General features: G+C 41.7%; 1 protein-coding gene across 4 annotated transcripts in view; it reads left to right on the top strand.

The window, feature by feature from the left end:
* The window catches only part of NTF3 (neurotrophin 3), a 212,218-nt gene that overhangs the window by 63,466 nt on the left and 130,036 nt on the right, over positions 1 to 18,716 (top strand). Inside the window, exon 2 of one of the 4 annotated variants that reach the window (XR_004540014.1) lies at positions 11,718 to 12,419. The exons of the other annotated variants lie outside the window; for them this stretch is intronic. The gene's annotated coding sequence lies outside the window, so the exon portion shown is untranslated. Of the gene's footprint in view, positions 1 to 11,717; positions 12,420 to 18,716 lie in introns of those variants that run through there. 4 annotated transcript variants of the gene reach the window in all.

The following is an 18,716-nucleotide window of genomic DNA, read 5'->3' as shown; positions in this document are numbered from 1 at the left end:
TGATCTGCTGTGTGAAATCAGAGGCCATGTGGAGTATGTTCTTATGATTACAGGTTGCTAAGTTTTTCCCACTGTGGTTCCTCAGCTTTCTGATGCTCCACTTCAGTTGATGGATTCATTTCAGATCACAACTTTGACAATCAAAGGACCTCAGTAGTAAGAAGCTGTTACTTTGCGTTCCGTTCCGTGAGGACTTTGCACCATTATTTTCATGTAGATACTTTGAAGTCTCTCATTCAGGCCCTTGTTTTGAATTGTTTGGATTAAGGCTGGTCTAAAGCTTGCTGGTTTAAAATGTTTACAATCTGTTCAGAATATTGCAGTCAAGCTGTCGTCCACCACAGGGAAACAGGACTACGATTCTCCGCTTTTAATTAAACAAGCCTTGGATGCTGGCTATTTAGCTATTCGGTTTAAATAGTTGCTTTTAGCAATGCAGAGCCTGCAGTGGGGGCATTTCGCTATATTTTGCTGACCATCTTATGCCACTTTCATGTGGGCATTTTGTGAGTTACGGAATTATAGCCTGTGTGTTTTAACGTCCCCTGTAGAGGCTGGTCTTGAATCAACACAGATCTCTGTATTCTTTTTCCTTGCATGGCTACTCTGGAACTCTCTTCTGGCCTATTTATATTCATATGAGAAATTTAAGAAAGGACTCAACACCTGTTTGTATGAGAAAACATTTAAAAAAAAAAATTTATTTTTGGAGATGTTTTGGTGGTTTAAGCAAAATGCAGTTATGCCGTTTTCTGTTTGTTTTGGTCTGTCTGTGTTGTAAGGTATTCAAGCCTTGATTTGTTATTTGCTTTTGTCGTGTGTATTGATCTATGAATTGTATTTTATTTCAATTATTTTAAATGCATAACAAGTATACATGTTAAAGAAAAGAAAAACACAGTGCATGTAATCAATCACAATAGCAAATACCATTCCACAAAAGTAAACATTTGTCTAAAGTCCACATCAAGGACAGATTAAAAGAATATATGAGGTACCGCTGTAAAGTTTTCAGCCCAACCAAGAGAATTCTCCACTTAGATCAGGGGTGTCAAATGTAGGTCCTCAAGGGCCGCAATCCAGTCGGGTTTTCAGGATTTCCCTAATGAATATGCATGAAATCTATTAGCATACAATGAAAGCAGTGCATGCAAATAGATCTCATGCACATTCATTGGGGAAATCCTGAAACCCCGACTGGATTGTGGCCCTTGAGTACCGACATTTGACACCCCTGGCCTAGATACAACATATTGCTAAAACTTGCCACTTCTTCCTCTATAATATTACCAAATTCCGACCTTTCCTCTCTGAGCACAGTACCAAAGCCCTTATCCATGCCCTCATCACCTCATGTTTAGATTACTGCAACTTGCTACTCTCAGGTCTTCCGCTCTGCCATTTTTCTCCTCTTCAATTCATCTAGAATTTGGCTGCACGACTCATATTCAATGAGGGCCACTATACTCATTCACGTTACCCTTCTACTAAAGTCACTTCATTGGCTTCCCATCCATTTCAAAATCCAATTCAAACTCCTTTTACTGTCCTACAAATGCATTCACTCAGCTGCCCCTCATTCTCTTTCTTCATTTCTCTCCTCCTTGTCCCCGCCCTCCCCGCGTGCTCCGCTCATTGGGTAAGTCCCTCCTATCTGTGCCCTTCTTGTCCTCTGCCAAGTCTAGACTCCATTCTTTCAGTCTTGCTGCGCTGTATACCTTAATCCCTAGGGTGGACTCCGTCTATGGCTCACCTCTTTGAGACTTCTTTCAACTCCTAACACTTTTCATCTTGGGTTCTACAGCCCCAACCCTCTATGTCATGTTTGTCCATCCAAGTTAGATTGTAAGGTCGTCCGAGCAAGGAATATTTAATGTCAAAATGTACAGCACTGCGGACGCCCTTTAGCACTATAGAGGGGTTAAATAGTAGCAGTAGTAGATGTGGAGTCATGAAACTTACAAGTTATTCCACACTTTTCTTGACACTTTTTTTGTTTCATTTCATATCATTGAAATGAAAAGTGTGGAATAATTTGTAGGTTTCATAGCTCCACATCATTCACTTCTTGGTTGGGCTGAGAATTTTTCAGTGGCCCCTTGTATTGCGATGTCACAATGCCTCATTCCACCAATGCCTAAGATCCAGCCTCATCGGTGATGTCACAGTGCCTCATTCCACCAATGCCTAAGAGCCAGCTTCATCGGTGATGTCACAGTGCCTCATTGCACCAATGCCTAAGAACCAGCCTCATCGGTGATGTCACAGTGCCTCATTGCACCAATGCCTAAGAGCCAGCCTCATCGGTGATGTCACAGTGCCTCATTGCACCAATGCCTAAGAGCCAGCCTCATCGGTGATGTCACAGTGCCTCATTGCACCAATGCCTAAGAGCCAGCCTCATCGGTGATGTCACAGTGTCTCATTGCACCAATGCCTAAGAGCCAGCCTCATCGGTGATGTCACAGTGCCTCATTCCACCAATGCCTAAGAGCCAGCTTCATCGGTGATGTCACAGTGCCTCATTCCTCCAATGCCTTAGAGCCAGCCTCATCAGTGATATCACAATGACTCGGTTTCCCTATACTTGTGTCCATTTACTAAATGCATTTGCCTCATTGAAACAAAGTGCCAAGAAAAGTGTGGAATATCTTGTACGTTTCCTGGCTCCACCTCATTCTCTTCTTAGTTGGGCAAATAACTTTTCAGCGGCTTCTCTTATTGTGATGTCATAATGCTTCATTCCACCAATGCCTAAGAGCCAGCCTCATCGGTGATGTCACAGTGCCTCATTGCACCAATGCCTTATGAGCCAGCCTCATCGGTGATGTCACAATGGCTTGGTTTCCCTATACTTGTGCCCATTTACTAGATGATTTTGTCTCATTGAAACGAAAAGTGTCACGAAAAGTGTGGAATGGCTCATAAGTTTCATGGCTAGTGGCCTCTCTTATCTAGGAAATTATATCTTAACTGAAATCTAGTTAGCAACCTAACCAACAATATTTAGATCCTATTTTCTTATGCCCTATGATTTTAATTACCTTTTTCATTTTCCAATAGAAATTTCTCCAGATGAGAATAATCAAACTGTTTACCCTGAAAATGTAAAATACATCTCCCGGGAAAACAAAGACAGGAACAAGCTTCAATTGCCAAAACCTTGGATATTAGGGCTAGGAACTGTTTCCTACGTGCTTGAGTGGCTCTTGTCACATCTGGAAAAACCTGAATTGGCTGCTCTCAAAAAAAACAACAAAAACATTTTTCTTTAATGTTTAAAGTGATTTCTTAATACCAGTAATTTATCTTTCTCTGATGAGAAGGTTACCATCAAAGTTGAATGAGAAGAAATAAAAGTCTCATGTAATGTATCTTCTAGAAAAGCAATGAGCTCCCCAGCTGCCTAAAGCAGGGTTTGCATCATCCATATCATTTTCCGATTCACAATTAAATCAGAGGTTTCCAAATTCAAAATTTCCTTGAAATACTTTCTAAGCAAAATCTAGGAAACATTAACAGACAAGCGATTCTCTAATTGCTCTTATTTAAGATACCTAAATAAAGCTATCCTTCAGAGCTGAGGTATTAATAACCCATAAGGATTTCACTTGATTTTGCATTTTTAGTATTTTCTGATGTTTACAGCTTCTACATAATTGTTGGAAATATAATCTTTGGTAAACTTTTTTATTTTTATTAATTTTCAAAACCAACAGGGCAATACCACAAATGCAACATATAATGATACAACAAAAGCACTTTCAACTTTCACACGTTCATAATCAACCAATTCCCCCCCCCCACCCACTCATCCAGTAATCATTCAATAAAACACAAAAACACATATTACTATAAAAACCTTACCCTATTCTGAATATTGATATCTTCCCACCCATCCCAAGTGTGAATATTCAAAAATCAATTTATGACATAAATAACCCCCTCCCACCCTTCCTTGGATATGTACCAAAGTAAACAAAAGACTGACTCGCAGTCAACAATCAATTATAATGAGGTAACATATGATGTCAATGGGCCCCAAATTCTCAGCATTTATTCTTTCAAGTCTATAACTAGAGCAAAGACTTGCCCACCAGAATGAAAAATTTAAACGATCACAGTTCTTTCAGTTTCGAGTGATCATCTGGAGGGCTATCCCAGTCATTATAAGGGAAAGAAAACCTTTTATATTGATCTATAAGGGCTTAACATGTATAATTGTACCAAAAATGACAGCCTCATATGTTAGAGGAATTGATGATTCCAAAATGTTATTAACTCTACCCCATATTGACCTCCAGAAGCTAAGTATCAAAGGACAATAGAACAACAGATGATCCAACGTCTACATGACTTTGCCATGTATTAGATTTAGAATTATCTAACTTATGTAACCTAACATCGGTCCAAAAATATCTCTGTAATAAAAAAAACCATGTCTGTCTCATAGATGCTGACGCTGTACATTTCAATCTCCAAGTCCAAATTTGTGGCCATCGAGATGTAGAAATATACAGCTTTATCTGCTTTGGTAAACTTTATGACCGATTCTTGACCTGTAAAGCTCACAGAACCGCGAGGTCGTTGCGGTATATAAGAATCTATGTAATGTCATGTAATCTCTTCACTAGCAATTCTTAACTACAGAGATAGAGGACACTACGCCATTTGAAAAAGTACATAATGTACGTTACTTTAGTGATTTCTATTCCGCCATTACCTTGCAGTTCAAGGCGGATTACATAAGGAGTTATGGAGTGGAGCGGGTTGCTATTGGGGATTGAGATGATTCTTGCTGTGTTAGTTTGTCTTTAAGGATTTCTTGAATAGCAGGGTTTTTATTTCTTTTCTGAAGGATTTGTAGTCTGGGGTCATGATCAGTAAATTGGAGAGTTGGTAGTCTAGTTTTGCTGCTTGAGTGGCCAGGAGGCCATCGTACATTTTTTTTCGTTTGACGTTTCTGATTGGAGGGTGCGTGAATGGAGTGTGTTTGTGCTATATTCCCTTTAATGAAACTCTCAGTCCGGGTTACCACCCGCCAAATATCTTTTAAGGGAACATCTTGAATAGGTAACATTTCAACTGGATCAAAATGGACCGGTTATAATTTAGCAGATATACCAGTCCCTTGAGAGGCTAAAGTAGAAAGTTGCACTATGCAGGCTTGTGCTTCAACCCTTTGGATACGGACTTCACCTGTAGATCAACCATAGTAGGCAGAGGTGGAGGGCTCAGAGACGAGGGAGAAAGAGAGAGCGTACTTACAGCTAACCCCAGTCAAATGCCTGTCCATTGGTCCTTTAATTACTGGTGTGGATACAGGAGGTTTGTTCACATAACCCCTTCGCTTTCCCATTTCAATCCTCACAAATCCAAAAGCTCACCTCGGAATACTTCAAAGGGGCTTCAAAGGGACATTCTCCCTTGGTCACACCTCTTTGGGCATGCACCCACGGCCGCCCGCCTAGACGCTGCTGTTTAATACACAGGGCGAAGAGGGTGGAGTCACTGATGCCACATTGGGTCAAGATCGAGGGCCCCTTTCCAAGCTCCCACACTCCCTGGAATCTCCCATTCTCTCACTCTCTCTGAATGGTATTTTAAATGATAGTTTTAATATAATTTTTATTACTTTCTTATATTATTGGTAATTATTTTTCTGTTTTCATTTATTTGACAATAATTCATTTATTATATGGTTGATTTTATAGTATAGCAGTTTAATTTTATATTGTTTAATGTTTTATATTGAATTAATTTTATAATTTATACTTTGTTTATGGTTTTAATTTGATTTTATTTGAAAAGCAGTATAGCAAGAATTTAATAAACACGTATTATAACTTTTGGGCAGACTGGATGGACCGTTCAGGTCTTTATCTGCCGTCATGTACTATGTTAATATGTTATTAAACTAATTGAGTATACAGGTAAAGCAAACACTAATTAAATTCAACAAACAACATATTTGGTGAAAACATACCCCCCCCTTTTACAAAGCTGTGGAAATGACAGCCACGTGGCAAACACTCCTATGGTCATCGGAACAATTACCGCAGCCGCAAGAGCGGCTTTGTAAAAGGAGCTCAGACTTATTTTCCAGAACCCACTTTAACTGACATGTCCACAAATGGGATGATTTTTCTTTCCATTTTTATGAACACACAGGAGGTCTGAAATGTATCGAAACATCCCAGCTGTGATGGGGACCCTCTGGCAAGGTGGAAATTGCAGAAAGATGTTGGTATCTAATACTTTCAGCATGCAAGTCTTGGCATTTAAAAGGAACATCAGAAAAGTTCAAAGTCAAGGAGGATTTACTGTATTTATACAATAAAGAAATCAGTTGGTTTTTTAATAAACCATTAACTATAATGCAGAATTGTTCAAAACAGAAAACAAAAGAAAAAAAACCCAAAAACTGTGGAAGTACGGTTGATGTGGAGGGACAATTTAGAGATGACGTCTACTCTAAATCCCAAATTTTGAGATTCTGCAGACCATGCCCCAAAAAATACAGTACCAAACATGTCCATTTTCAAAATGGATGTTTCTGCTCGGTGTGTTTATCTTTTTGAACCATTTTTGAGAAAAAAACCCATGAAAAAGAAACCCCCCCAAACCTCTCACAGAACAAGCCATTAAAATGTCGGAAGGGCCACACAGACATCTCAGCAGAGCAGTGGAGCACCCTAGGGGACACTGCGGTGAACCTCACATAAAAAGTCCCAGGTACACATCTCAAAACAATATCCCGACAAACTGCAGCTCAAGGTCGAAAGACAGAAACAGAGAAAAAAACGGCAATGCGATGTACAAGGGGTGAAAAAAGTGAACTTTATTATAAAAGGTTCAATGTAGCATTCAAAACGGAGCTAAAATCAATAAAAACATGCAGAATAATGGTTCTCAAGTGTGAGTCCACAGGACCCGACACGGTCCGTGTTTCAGTAAAACACTCCTTCCTCGGGGGTCCAAAATTTCAAATCCAAAGATTCGTAGAACCAAACCAAACAACTGAAGCCTTGAGGTGCGTGAATATCCTGGCAACAGCAACGTGAAAGCTACCAGCCAGCGAAAACAATGACCTCCTGCCCGACGAGAGCAGGCAGTGGGGTGTATGGCTGAGGTGGGACTAGGGTGTGATGGGGCATGGATGGGTGTTCTAAATTGAAAATCTGGTCACCCTAGTCTATACTATGCTGTGTCAAAAATCTCTGAAGCATTTCTATCATTCAGATACATCTTTTTAATATATACTGTACATTTTAGTGTCCTTTCAGGTTTCCAGGCAAGGGGTGTCACATCCATGTAGGATTATGGGCCTCCCCCCACCTTATCCTGCATAATACAATTATTACCATCACTATCAAATCCATTAGACATCAGAGTAAAAAGATAGGCCAAGAAGGCTAAGTGAGGGAGGTTGTTTTAGGGCATTGGGGCAATTACATTGGGGGCGGGGTAGTTTGGGGACTGGAAGAGGCCATTTCCCTGTAATAACATGGCTTACATTTGCATCACATGACAACATTACGCACAGTAACTTAAAACGCAAAAAAAATGCACGATGGCTTACTGGCCACGCAGGCAGCGAATCCAATCTCCAGACTAGAAAACTTTCAGAAAAGAAATAAAAACCCTGCTCTTCAAGAAATCCATCAAAACAAACTAACCCCACAAGAAGCTCTTCAGTCCCCCGAAGTAACCCGTTCAACTCTGTAACTCTTCTAGAAATGTCCAGATAACCTCTTACGTAATCCGCCTCGAACCGCAAGGTAATGGTGGAATAAAAGTCACTAATGTAATGTAATGTAATCTGCATGTTCTCCAGGCCCTCCAGACGTGGCTGGAGCTCATCCGGAAGAAGAGAGGAGGCTTTGTTGGGGCGGGGCAGGAGGCAGAACTGAGTGGGGCTGGGGTGGAATAGGGTGGAGTTTGAGGCGGAATGGGACAAGATCATGTGTCCAGGATTTCCCATAGAAAAATATGGTAACCCTAGATAAGGGGCAAATTATTATAGCCATAGAACAGTTTGATAACTATTCTCTCAATACCTAAATTCTTGGTATAGTCATATCTGGGGTGGAAAGTTCAAGGTCAACCGTTGCTGTCTGATCTATGGGGGGGGGGCAATTTATTCAGGGCCAGATTCTATAAAGGACACCTATATTAGGTGCCTTAATCAAGGATGCCTAGCAACACCTAACTTCAGAATCTGGTATGGTAATTGATGGTGCCAGTTTTTGACCAATCAAAAAACAGAAAATTAAATCATCAATTAGGAGTTCCACATGGAACTCATAGTGATACCTGAAAAGTAGGTGTGGTTGTTGGCTTTGTTTTTGAGCAAGATTTAAATGCCATCGTGAGGATTTACTTTAAGAACTTTGGAACCTTATTCTAAGGGCACTGTGTTTGGTTGTTTCCTGATGTGACATTCCATACCAAAACCCAAGGAATAGCAAGATTCCGGAATCCCAAAGAGTAACAAGATGATTCTAGAATTCCAAAGAGTAGCAACATTCCATACCAAAACCCAAGGAATAGCAAGATTCCGGAATCCCAAAGAGTAACAAGAAGATTCTAGAATTCCAAAGAGTAGCAACATTCCATACCAAAACCCAAGGAATAGCAAGATTCCGGAATCCCAAAGAGTAACAAGATGATTCTAGAATCCCAAAGAGTAGCAACATTCCATACCAAAACCCAAGGAATAGCAAGATTCTGGAATCCCAAAGAGTAACAAGATGATTCTAGAATTCCAAAGAGTAGCAACATTCCATACCAAAACCCAAGGAATAGCAAGATTCCGGAATCCCAAAGAGTAACAAGATGATTCTAGAATTCCAAAGAGTAACAAGATGATTCTAGAATTCCAAAGAGTAGCAACATTCCATACCAAAACCCAAGGAATAGCAAGATTCCGGAATCCCAAAGAGTAACAAGATGATTCTAGAATTCCAAAGAGTAGCAACATTCCATACCAAAACCCAAGGAATAGCAAGATTCCGGAATCCCAAAGAGTAACAAGATGATTCTAGAATCCCAAAGAGTAGCAACATTCCATACCAAAACTCAAGGAATAGCAAGATTCCGGAATCCCAAAGAGTAACAAGATTCTAGAATCCCAAAAAGTAGCAACATTCCATACAGAATCCCAAGGAATAGCAAGATTCCGGAATCCCAAAGTGTAACAAAATTCCGGAAACCCAAAGAGTAGCAACATTCCATGCTACCGATCCAGGGCAAGCAGTGGCTTCCCCCATGTTTTTCTTAATAACAGACTATGGACTTTTCCTCCAGAAACTTGTCCAAACCTTTCTTAAAACCAGCTACGCTATCCGCTCTTAAAACCATTCCATTCTCTATTATCCAAACCATAATTCTGACCTCCTCAAAATACTGTAAGTCGCCTTGAACCTGTATAGGCATAGCGCGAATCACAAATACCAGATTAGATTAGATTAGACACCTGCCTTACGGTGCTTTTATTATGGCTCTGGCTTGCCAGCAATTTTTAAACTGAACATCCGCAGAGAGTTTCCCTTTGAAAATGGCCTTTCAGAAAGGTGGAGAAAAGGTGTACAGTACCCTCAGGTCTCCAAGGTAGAAAATCGGCTTTTTACAAATCTAGTGTATTATGGACTTCAAAGCGATGGATTTAGTCAGCCAGAAGAAAATCTTCCTTTAAGCTTACCTACGGCAAAAGCTGAAGCATGATGTGACTCCACCCTTCTAATGATGCTTCCAGCGTGACAGGGTAATAGTGATTCAATAACTCTGGGAGGAATGCAGGCACTTCACTTGCTTCTTCAGTTACTCCCACAGTATTAACTCGATGCTTTCAAATATAACGTTACCCTGTTCAAGTCTACGTCACGCACTGCCTCAGCACTAAAGAAATACAAGATGTCAGCCTCACAGTAGTAATTCATATCAAGAGCTAGGCGCACGGAGGAGAGCACGATGGAAGCATGGCCTAGTGCTTGGAGTAGTAGCCTAAGAATCAAGGAGTCGGGGTTCAAATTCCGCCTTTCCCATTGCCGCTTCCTAGTAATTGGGCTAGGGTTGCCAGATTTTCCAATTGGAAAATCTGGACCCCCAGGCCCGCCAAGTTCCACCCATCCCACCCTAGCCCCGCCTCCATTGCCTGCTCTTGTCGGGCAGGGAGGAAATCCGTGCATGATGCAATTTGAGGAGGCTTTGCAAAATCCAGACAGTGTCTGGTTTTGAAAAGCTGTCTGGACCCCTGGACATGTCCTCAAAAGGAGAACACATGCAGGGAAATCTGGACGTCTTGGCAACCCTCTTTAGCGATTAACTTGTTCTATTGATCACTCTCTCCTCAAAAATGGATTTCCTGTCCTATTAACCCTCTTTCTTCATCCCCTCTTAAAGTCAATCAATTTGTACCTTTGCTTAATCTTTGTAAACCGTATAGAACTTCACGGTATTGCGGTATATAAGCTGTTATTATTATTATTATCTGCACAAGCCTCAAACCTTTAAAATCATAAGTAGCAACATTCTAGAGCTCAGATTGTGATGTCATAATGCCTCATTCCACCAATACCTGAGCTCCGTCCTCATCCGCACAAGCCTCAAACCCTTTAAAATCCTAAGAAGCAACATTCTAGAGCTCAGATTGTGATGTCATAATGCCTCATTCACCAATGCCTAAGCTCCGTCCTCATCCGCACAAGCCTCAAACCCTTTAAAATCCTAAGAAGCAACATTCTAGAGCTCAGATTGTGATGTCATAATGCCTCATTCCACCAATGCCTAAGCTCCGTCCTCATCTGCCCAAGCCTCAAACACTTTAAAATCATAGGTAGCAACATTCTAGAGCTCAGATTGTGATGTCATAATGCCTCATTCCACCAAGGCCTAAAGTATCTAGACAACTGATCCTCTCTTCTCTCTCCCCTCTATAGCGATTAACTTGTTCTATTGATCACTCTCTCCTCAAAAATGGATTTCCTGTCCTATTAACCCTCTTTCTTCCTCCCCTCTTAAAGTCAATCAATTTGTACCTTTGCTTAATCTTTGTAAACCGCTTAGAACTTCACGGTATTGCGGTATATAAGCCGTTATTATTATTCGAAAGACAGGGGTCAATATTCAAGGCAATTTAACCAGCCAGAAACAGTTAAATGGGTTTGTTCAGGGTTGGACACTAATTTTCAGCAGCACTTAACCAGTTAGCAGTGAACTGAAAACCAGTTACCTTGGGGACATTCTGGGGGGGGGGGTTGGAGGGGAGTGAGGGGTGTTGACGTGTCAGGAGTAGGATGGCAGGGAGATGCACATTTGGGTCTTCAGGGATGCATCTGGAGGGCAACCATGCATGTCAATTGATGACATCACGCACATGCGCGCATGTGTGTGACATCATTGCGTTGCTTCTGGGTGAAGAAGAACTTCCTTACGTTTGTACGGAATGTATCCCATTTTATCTTTAGAGAGTGCCCTCTCGTTCTTAGAGAGGGTGAACAACCTGCCTTTATCTACTAAGTCTATTCCCTTCATTACCTTGAAGTATCTGAACCAGTGTCTATTTGTAAGGGGGTTCCTCGGGGTTCTACGTTGTCAGCATTAATGCTTAACTTGTATTTGGTGTCATTGGGGAAATGTATTTCAACATTTAAAAATGAGCTATCGTCTCTATCCAGTTTTTTGAGCTGCTTTTTTTTTTTTTTTTTTTTTCAAAGGATGACTGGACAATGGATCTGTAACCAAAATTGTCTAAGTTAGCAAGCTGTCAATACATGGATGATGGATCACGAGCTGGCACTGATGTGATGCTGATTGAGAAGGAAGAACCCGCTTGGTGCTCCTCTAAAAAGGAATTTGTCATCTGCAAAGCCCCCCAAATCTCCCAAGAATATTCAAGAAATGAACATCTTCTTATCCTCATCTTAACCCGATGCCAGCAGAGAGAAACACCACTAATACCCTAACCAAGGATCTTACAATCCTTATGAATGGTATTCCCTCGTGTTGTGCCTAGGGCAAATCTCCTTCATGAAACAGGGCATTATGCGTTCAAAACATAATCAAAGCCGGGCCTGCCAAGCTGATAAAATAGAAAACACACATCCTTTCAGGACTTATTTTAAACAGAAGCATATTTAAAGCTGGCTTTTAAATGGCATCTTTGTGCAGATACTGAAGCATATGGCATGCCCCGGCATTGTGAAACCGGTAATACAACAGTTTGTTGAAAGAAAATCCCAGGGTCGCCTTTTCTTGTACTTCTCCAGCAAAGAGGAATTTGCTTTGTATATTTTTCAATAGTGCTAATTATGACACATTTTGCAGGGATTTGGATGGAGCCCGCAAATATTTTCCAGCTATTTTGGTTGCACTGTGGAATCAGTGAGGCTTTAAGTGAAGTTTATTGAGTTCGTCCACTACCCTAAAATTACTATTATTTTCAGAGAAATGCTGCATGACTAGTGAACAAGTGAGCGGCAGAGAAAAATGATCTCATTTGGAGTCGCTTGGCATTGCTTTCATTATGAAGATTAAAATCTAATTTCTGGAAAGTTTTACAAAGAAGCGTATTCCAGCTTTCCAAAATGAAATATGGTTTCTATTGGCCCCAAAATTCAGCCCGAGGAGCTCGGCGCTTTTGAAAACGCTGACTGCCGTAGGCAGATTTGGGGGTCCTTTTGCTAAAGCTTAGCCTGCGCTAATGGAATTAGTTGGGAATTCATCAAGGGGCACTAAGGCCCTGATTTCTGGAAGCGGCGCCAGAGGATAGGCGGCAGAAGGCGCCTTAATGCCGCCTAACTTAATTGCCTTTACGCCACGGGGTAATTGGCTGCATCATTTCAAAGCAATTAAAATCACATTAAAGAAACATAGGAGCCAGCCGGTGCCTATATTTCTGGCGCTGGGATCGTGCCTATGGTTAATAGAGGGGTGGCACGTCAATCATGCGCGGGATTGTCGCCATTTCCAGCTTTTACGGCTTACCAGTAGCGTTATGAGGGAACGCCCCTCCACCCCACTACACTGAAAACTGCCGAACAGGAAGAGAACGGAAGTTTTCAGTGTATTCTGGAGTTCCCCAACAGGAGCGCGACCACTTACAAGTGTACTGGGGGGGTTCCACCCCCTCAGAACACTACCGGTAAGCTATAAAAGCACTGGAAATGGCAGCGTACAATCGTAATGTGCGCAGGTATCAGTGCGCCATTGACCTGCGTGCTTTAGTTACGGAACCGTTCCAGGCGTAGTTAACGCCGGAAATGACCTGCGTCTCAATAACATGCGATTCACGTCAAACTTAGGGCCCGGAAATGTAGGCCTTAAAAACCCCGGGCTATATTTGGGGGACCTACGTTTAACCTGGCCGCAATTCTGCTGACATGCGATTGGCACCGACGCCGGTAGTATCGGCTGGTGCAGAATCTGGTCCTAACCGCATTACCATGGCCTGATTAGCATGTGCTAAATTCTAAGATGCCCATAATGTGATCAGCTGCACCAAATCGGTTAGTGCCCCTTGAGGAATCCCCCTCCCCCCTTAGTGTATGCTAAGTACCAAGTGGCCCTTAGGACCTACGACATTTAGTAAAAGGAGACCCTAGGATGCAATGTCATTTGAAGGCAAATTTTACAGGGTTTTTTTAGTGGTTTTAATTTTTTCCCTTTTTTCTAATCCTTTTGGTATTCAGTATTTCTGTCTCACAGACTATGGACTTTTCCTCCAAGAACTTGTCCAAACCTTTCTTAAAACCAGCTACGCTATCCGCTCTTACCACAACCTCTGGCAATGCGTTCCAGAGCTTAACCATTCCCTGACTGAAAAAATATTTCCTCCTATTGGCTTTGAAAGTATTTCCCTGTAACTTCATCGAGTGTCCCCTAGTCTCTGTCATTTTTGACGGAGTGAAAAATCGATCCACTTGTCCCCGTTCTACTCCACTCAGGATTTTGTTAGACTTCAATCCTATCTCCCCTCAGCCGTCTCTTTTCCAAGCTGAAGAACCCTAACCGTTTTAGTCTTTCCTCATACGAGAGGAGTTCATCCCCTTTATCGTCTTGGTCGCTCTTCTTTGAACCTTTTCTAGTGCTGCTATATCTTTTTTGAGATGATGAGATTAGGGCCATCGATTTTGCTATCCTAACTTCACGCACTTTAGGCACGTGGGATCACTCAGAGAGAGAAAGAGACAATGGTTACTGTGGATGGGCAGATTAGATGGGCCATTTGGCCTTTATCTGCCGTCATGCTTCTATGTTTAATTTGTCAGTTAGTCCATTCCTCAAACAAATATCTTTTATCTGTACCTTTCTTCTCCACTGCCAATTCCAGACTTCATTCCTTTCATCTCACTGCCCCATATGACTGGAATAAACTACCAGAGTTCGCGCTTCACGACCCTTCCCAACTCTTGTTCAAAAGTAGGTTGATATTAAACATAGATTTAACTAAACTAAACTAAACCTTAGGTTTATATACCGCATTATCTCCACAATCGTAGAGCTCGGCACGATTTACAGGAGTTGAGAGAGAAAGGAACTCCATGAAGGTTAAAGGGTATAGAGAAAGGGTGATTGAGGGGCTTACGATGCCAAAGATGGGGTAAGTCCATGGGGTAAGATGGGGTAAGTTCCAGCTTTAGGTTGTGAGAAGACTTGCGTCGTTTCCTTCTGTTAGTACTTGATAATACTATGGTCCTGAGGTCTAACCAGTGTAAATATTTGGGTGTGATCTTGGACTCCTCCTTGTCTTTTAAACTTCGGTTGCTTCGTAAATTAAAGAATTTCATAACAGTAGAGAACTTTCGAACAGTCACCAATGCATTACTGATCCCTACCTTTGATTATCGCAATGTTCTTTATTTTGGTTTACCAAAGTAGGCCATTCGGCCACTACAATTGGTGCAAAATGCTACAGCGCGACCGATTGTGGGGGGCTTCAAAAATTTTATCATATCACACCTATTCTAGTAGGTCTCCATTGGTTGCCTGTTGCTGTGCGAATCGCATTGAATTGAAGGCGTTTGTTGATTTATAAGTTGTCATTTATCGAAATAAAGAATTGTCGATCCCTCTTCCGAAGGCATTTGCACTTCTTTGTGGGTGTTATTGATTTTCATTGTGCATTTTGATCCCTTTCCGTGTGTTGTGATTTATAAATTGTGGCATCCAAAGAAGCCGGTAATGATAAGTTAATCTTCTGAAATGAGAGCAGCCAACACGAACATTGCGCACCGAGGAAGGACTGTGTTTGGAAGCTCCATCACTGAAGCAGGTGAAAGTGTCCCGACTCCGTCGCTCAATGTTGACAGTACAAGGAGTTCTATTGTGGAACCATGTAAGGAGTGCGTCGTTCTTGCTAAATTTTAGGAAGCTGGTTAAAACAATATTTTTCATGTAAGTGGGATGGTTGATGCCAGACATTGGGCCTATGGTATTGAGGCTGGTTTTTAGACCTGTTGACATCTTGATGTATTTTGATTTCTGGTTTTTGTCTAGGATTGTTTATTTGTTTAAATTATAAGCGTCTGCTTGTAACTCACTCAGAATTGTAGATGTAGCGAGAGTCGGCAGTTTAACCATCCCTATCCTGGCATCTTGTTTGTCTGCCTTGATTGTTAGATTGTAAGCTCACTCAAGCAGGGACTGTCTCCTTTGTGACTCTGAACAGCGCTGTGTATGACCGGTGGCGCTTTAGAAATAATTAATAGTAGCAGTGGTGGACTGAATATTGCCGCTAAGTTGGTATTCCGCCCTAACTCCGAACCCTGGCCCACCCCTAACCTAGTCAGGATAGACATCTAGAAAAGAATAGGATTAGAGCAGAATGATAGAGTGGTACCAGTGAAAAGAAATTAAAATAGGCATAAAGCAGTCAAGAAGATATTAAAAAAAGTTGTCGATTCCGTGATAGTAAGCTTAGTATCAAAGCTTGTGCATCGTGGCAATGAAGATAGCACAGCGTTCATGGTACTATAGTCATTTGGGGGTTTAAAACGAAGAAAAGAAACATGTTCATCTGCTTTTTCCTTCTAGTTCCCATACACAAAGGTTACCTAGACACTCCCCAGGCCCGCCCAGTTTCAGCCATTCCTGCTCTAGCCCCGCCCCCCCCCCACACTGCCTGCTCTCATCTGATGATGTCATCTGATGATGATGATGACACGCGCATGTGTGGATGCCCTCTTGCCCGATGGCGATTTGATAGAAGCTTTTCAAAACCTGGACAAAGTGCCGGGTTTTGAAAAGCCGTCCGGATCCTTGACATGTCTGTGGAAATCCGGAGGTCTGGTAACCCTACCATACATGCAAAATGACTGTAGTGAGAGCACGGAGAATAAACAGTGCGATGCTGATAATATAAAGCATATTAGCCTGAAGCAATTAAACCCTAGACGGAGCCATGCCATGCCAGACTCGTAAAACTATAACCGTTGCTGCTAAACAGTTTCAGCTTGCTCTAATGCCAAACTTGTAAAACCTTTGTTTGGTTTAGTACAACTGAAACTTGCATATGCTAGAAACTGGAGTTTTAGTGGGTTGTGAGACCTTATGAAGGGCTTGCAGAAAAGTTGGAGCCCAGATCCCACAGGTCCCTTCTGATGGGTTATTGATACTAAAGTCATATGGAGATCCGTGATCAAAGGCTTTGGAGTTGACTGGATACCTCTTTCCTCCAACAGTTTCGTAAAGTCCACCGTTAAATCCACCCCTCCAAATGGCCATTCCAAGGCATTTTAACGTCCAAGGCAAGTAAGTGTATTTGTCTGCCTCTACCCCTGTCATCCCACAGGTCCCTTCTAATGTGTTATCGATACTAAAATAATATGGGGATCCGTGATCAAAGGGTTTGGAGTTGACTGGATACCTCTTTCCTCCAACAGTTTCGTAAAGTCCACCGTTAAATCCACCCCTCCAAATGGCCATTCCAAGGCATTTTAACGTCCAAGGCAAGTAAGTGTATTTGTCTGCCTCTACCCCTGTCATCCCACAGGTCCCTTCTGATGTGTTATCGATACTAAAATAATATGGGGATCCGTGATCAAAGGGTTTGGAGTTGACTGGATACCTCTTTCCTCCAACAGTTTCATAAAGTCCACCGTTAAATCCACCCCTCCAAATGGCCATTCCAAGACATTTTAACGTCCAAGGCAAGTAAGTGTATTTGTCTGCCTCTACCCCTGTCATCCCACAGGTCCCTTCTGATGTGTTATCGATACTAAAATAATATGGGGATCCGTGATCAAAGGGTTTGGAGTTGACTGGATACCTCTCTCCTCCAACAATTTCTTACAGTCCACCGTTAAATCCACCCCTCCAAATGGCCATTCCAAGGCTTTTTTTTTTTTGTTCAAAATTTTTTTTTATTGATTTTATAGATATAAAAAAGACAACAAGAGGCTTCCACGTCCATGGCAAGTAAGTGTATTTGTCTGCCTCTACCCCTGTCATCCAAACACCGAATCAGGAGAAAAATGCCTATGCCAAGAAACAACCACAGAAACTTCAGTGTACAGATGAATCAAAGGCCTTCGGCAAATAGAGAGGTCACTCAAGGATCTAATAAAAGGTCTTTATTTGAAGTCGTCAATTTAAGCAAAGTCTGCCAGAGAGTAGCAGAATCCCATGGTCCAACCCTGCTATTCTCTGGTGGACTTTTCTTTAATTCAGGTCTCCAAATATTTTTGTACAGTGTTCATAGCTGAAGCACCGGCAGTGAGACTGCAAATAGGGATGAAGGTGTGGTAGACCCTGGTTGATTTTCAGAGGAATGTGTTCGTGAGGAGCTTGCTAAACTAAAGGTGGACAAAGTGATGGGGCCATATAGTGTACATTCAAGGGTACTGAAGGAACTTAGGGAAGTTCTGTGGCTCCACTGGCTGACCTTTTCAATGCTTCTCTAGTCGGGAGTGGTACAGTACGAGTGAAGGACGGATGTGGTCCCTCTCCACAAAAGTGGAAGTACGGAAGAAGTAGGGAAATACAGACCAGTCATTTTTCAATGCTGGCTATATTGTTCTGACTGTTTTACAGCTCTTCAATTCTCTAGATTTTGAACCCCTGATGCAGGCAAGTTGCTGAAACACAGCCAGTGTCGGATTCATTATGTGTGCGTGAAAAATCTGTTAAAGACTATTGCCAGCTTGAACATCCTGGTCATCTCTGCTCCTTGTGCATACAGTATGTGAACCTTCAACTCAAAACAGCAACTGATTATTGAAAGCTTCTATGTCGCTGCTAATTACTGGGGGAGTCAATTCAGAGCTTTGTAATGGTGTTACAATACATGAGCTTCTGTACAGGTGTTACAATTCAGAGTTTGCATTTCCTGGGATGGTTTCAATATAGACATTATTAAACCCTAATCAATACATTATTAAACCTTAATCAATACTTGTGCTTTTGTAAAAGTGTTACAATGCAGACCCTCTTCAACCAATGAAATTACTTTTTCACTTCAAAGAAGGAATGCAGGGCACCTGTACAGAGCGGCAGTTGTAACCCTAATCAGAAACAGGGCTGGACAGATTATTGCATAGAGTTGACCACCTTTCGGGGTAGACTGGAAGGGCCATTTTGATCTTTTATCTGTGGTTACCATTTAGCTCTGCAGCAAATTTTCTGTTCAGGAGTTTTACTTGCCCACCTAGAAAGATGAAAGAACAGGTTCAGAGAAGACGCAGAGACTTTTAAACCGCTTATTATTCAATTCCTGG

Source organism: Geotrypetes seraphini, chromosome 7, assembly GCF_902459505.1.
Source record: "Geotrypetes seraphini chromosome 7, aGeoSer1.1, whole genome shotgun sequence".
NCBI classification, from domain to species: Eukaryota; Metazoa; Chordata; class Amphibia; order Gymnophiona; family Dermophiidae; genus Geotrypetes; species Geotrypetes seraphini.
The sequence above is the reverse complement of the archived record's forward strand: the minus strand, read 5'-3'. Positions and strand labels throughout refer to the sequence as shown.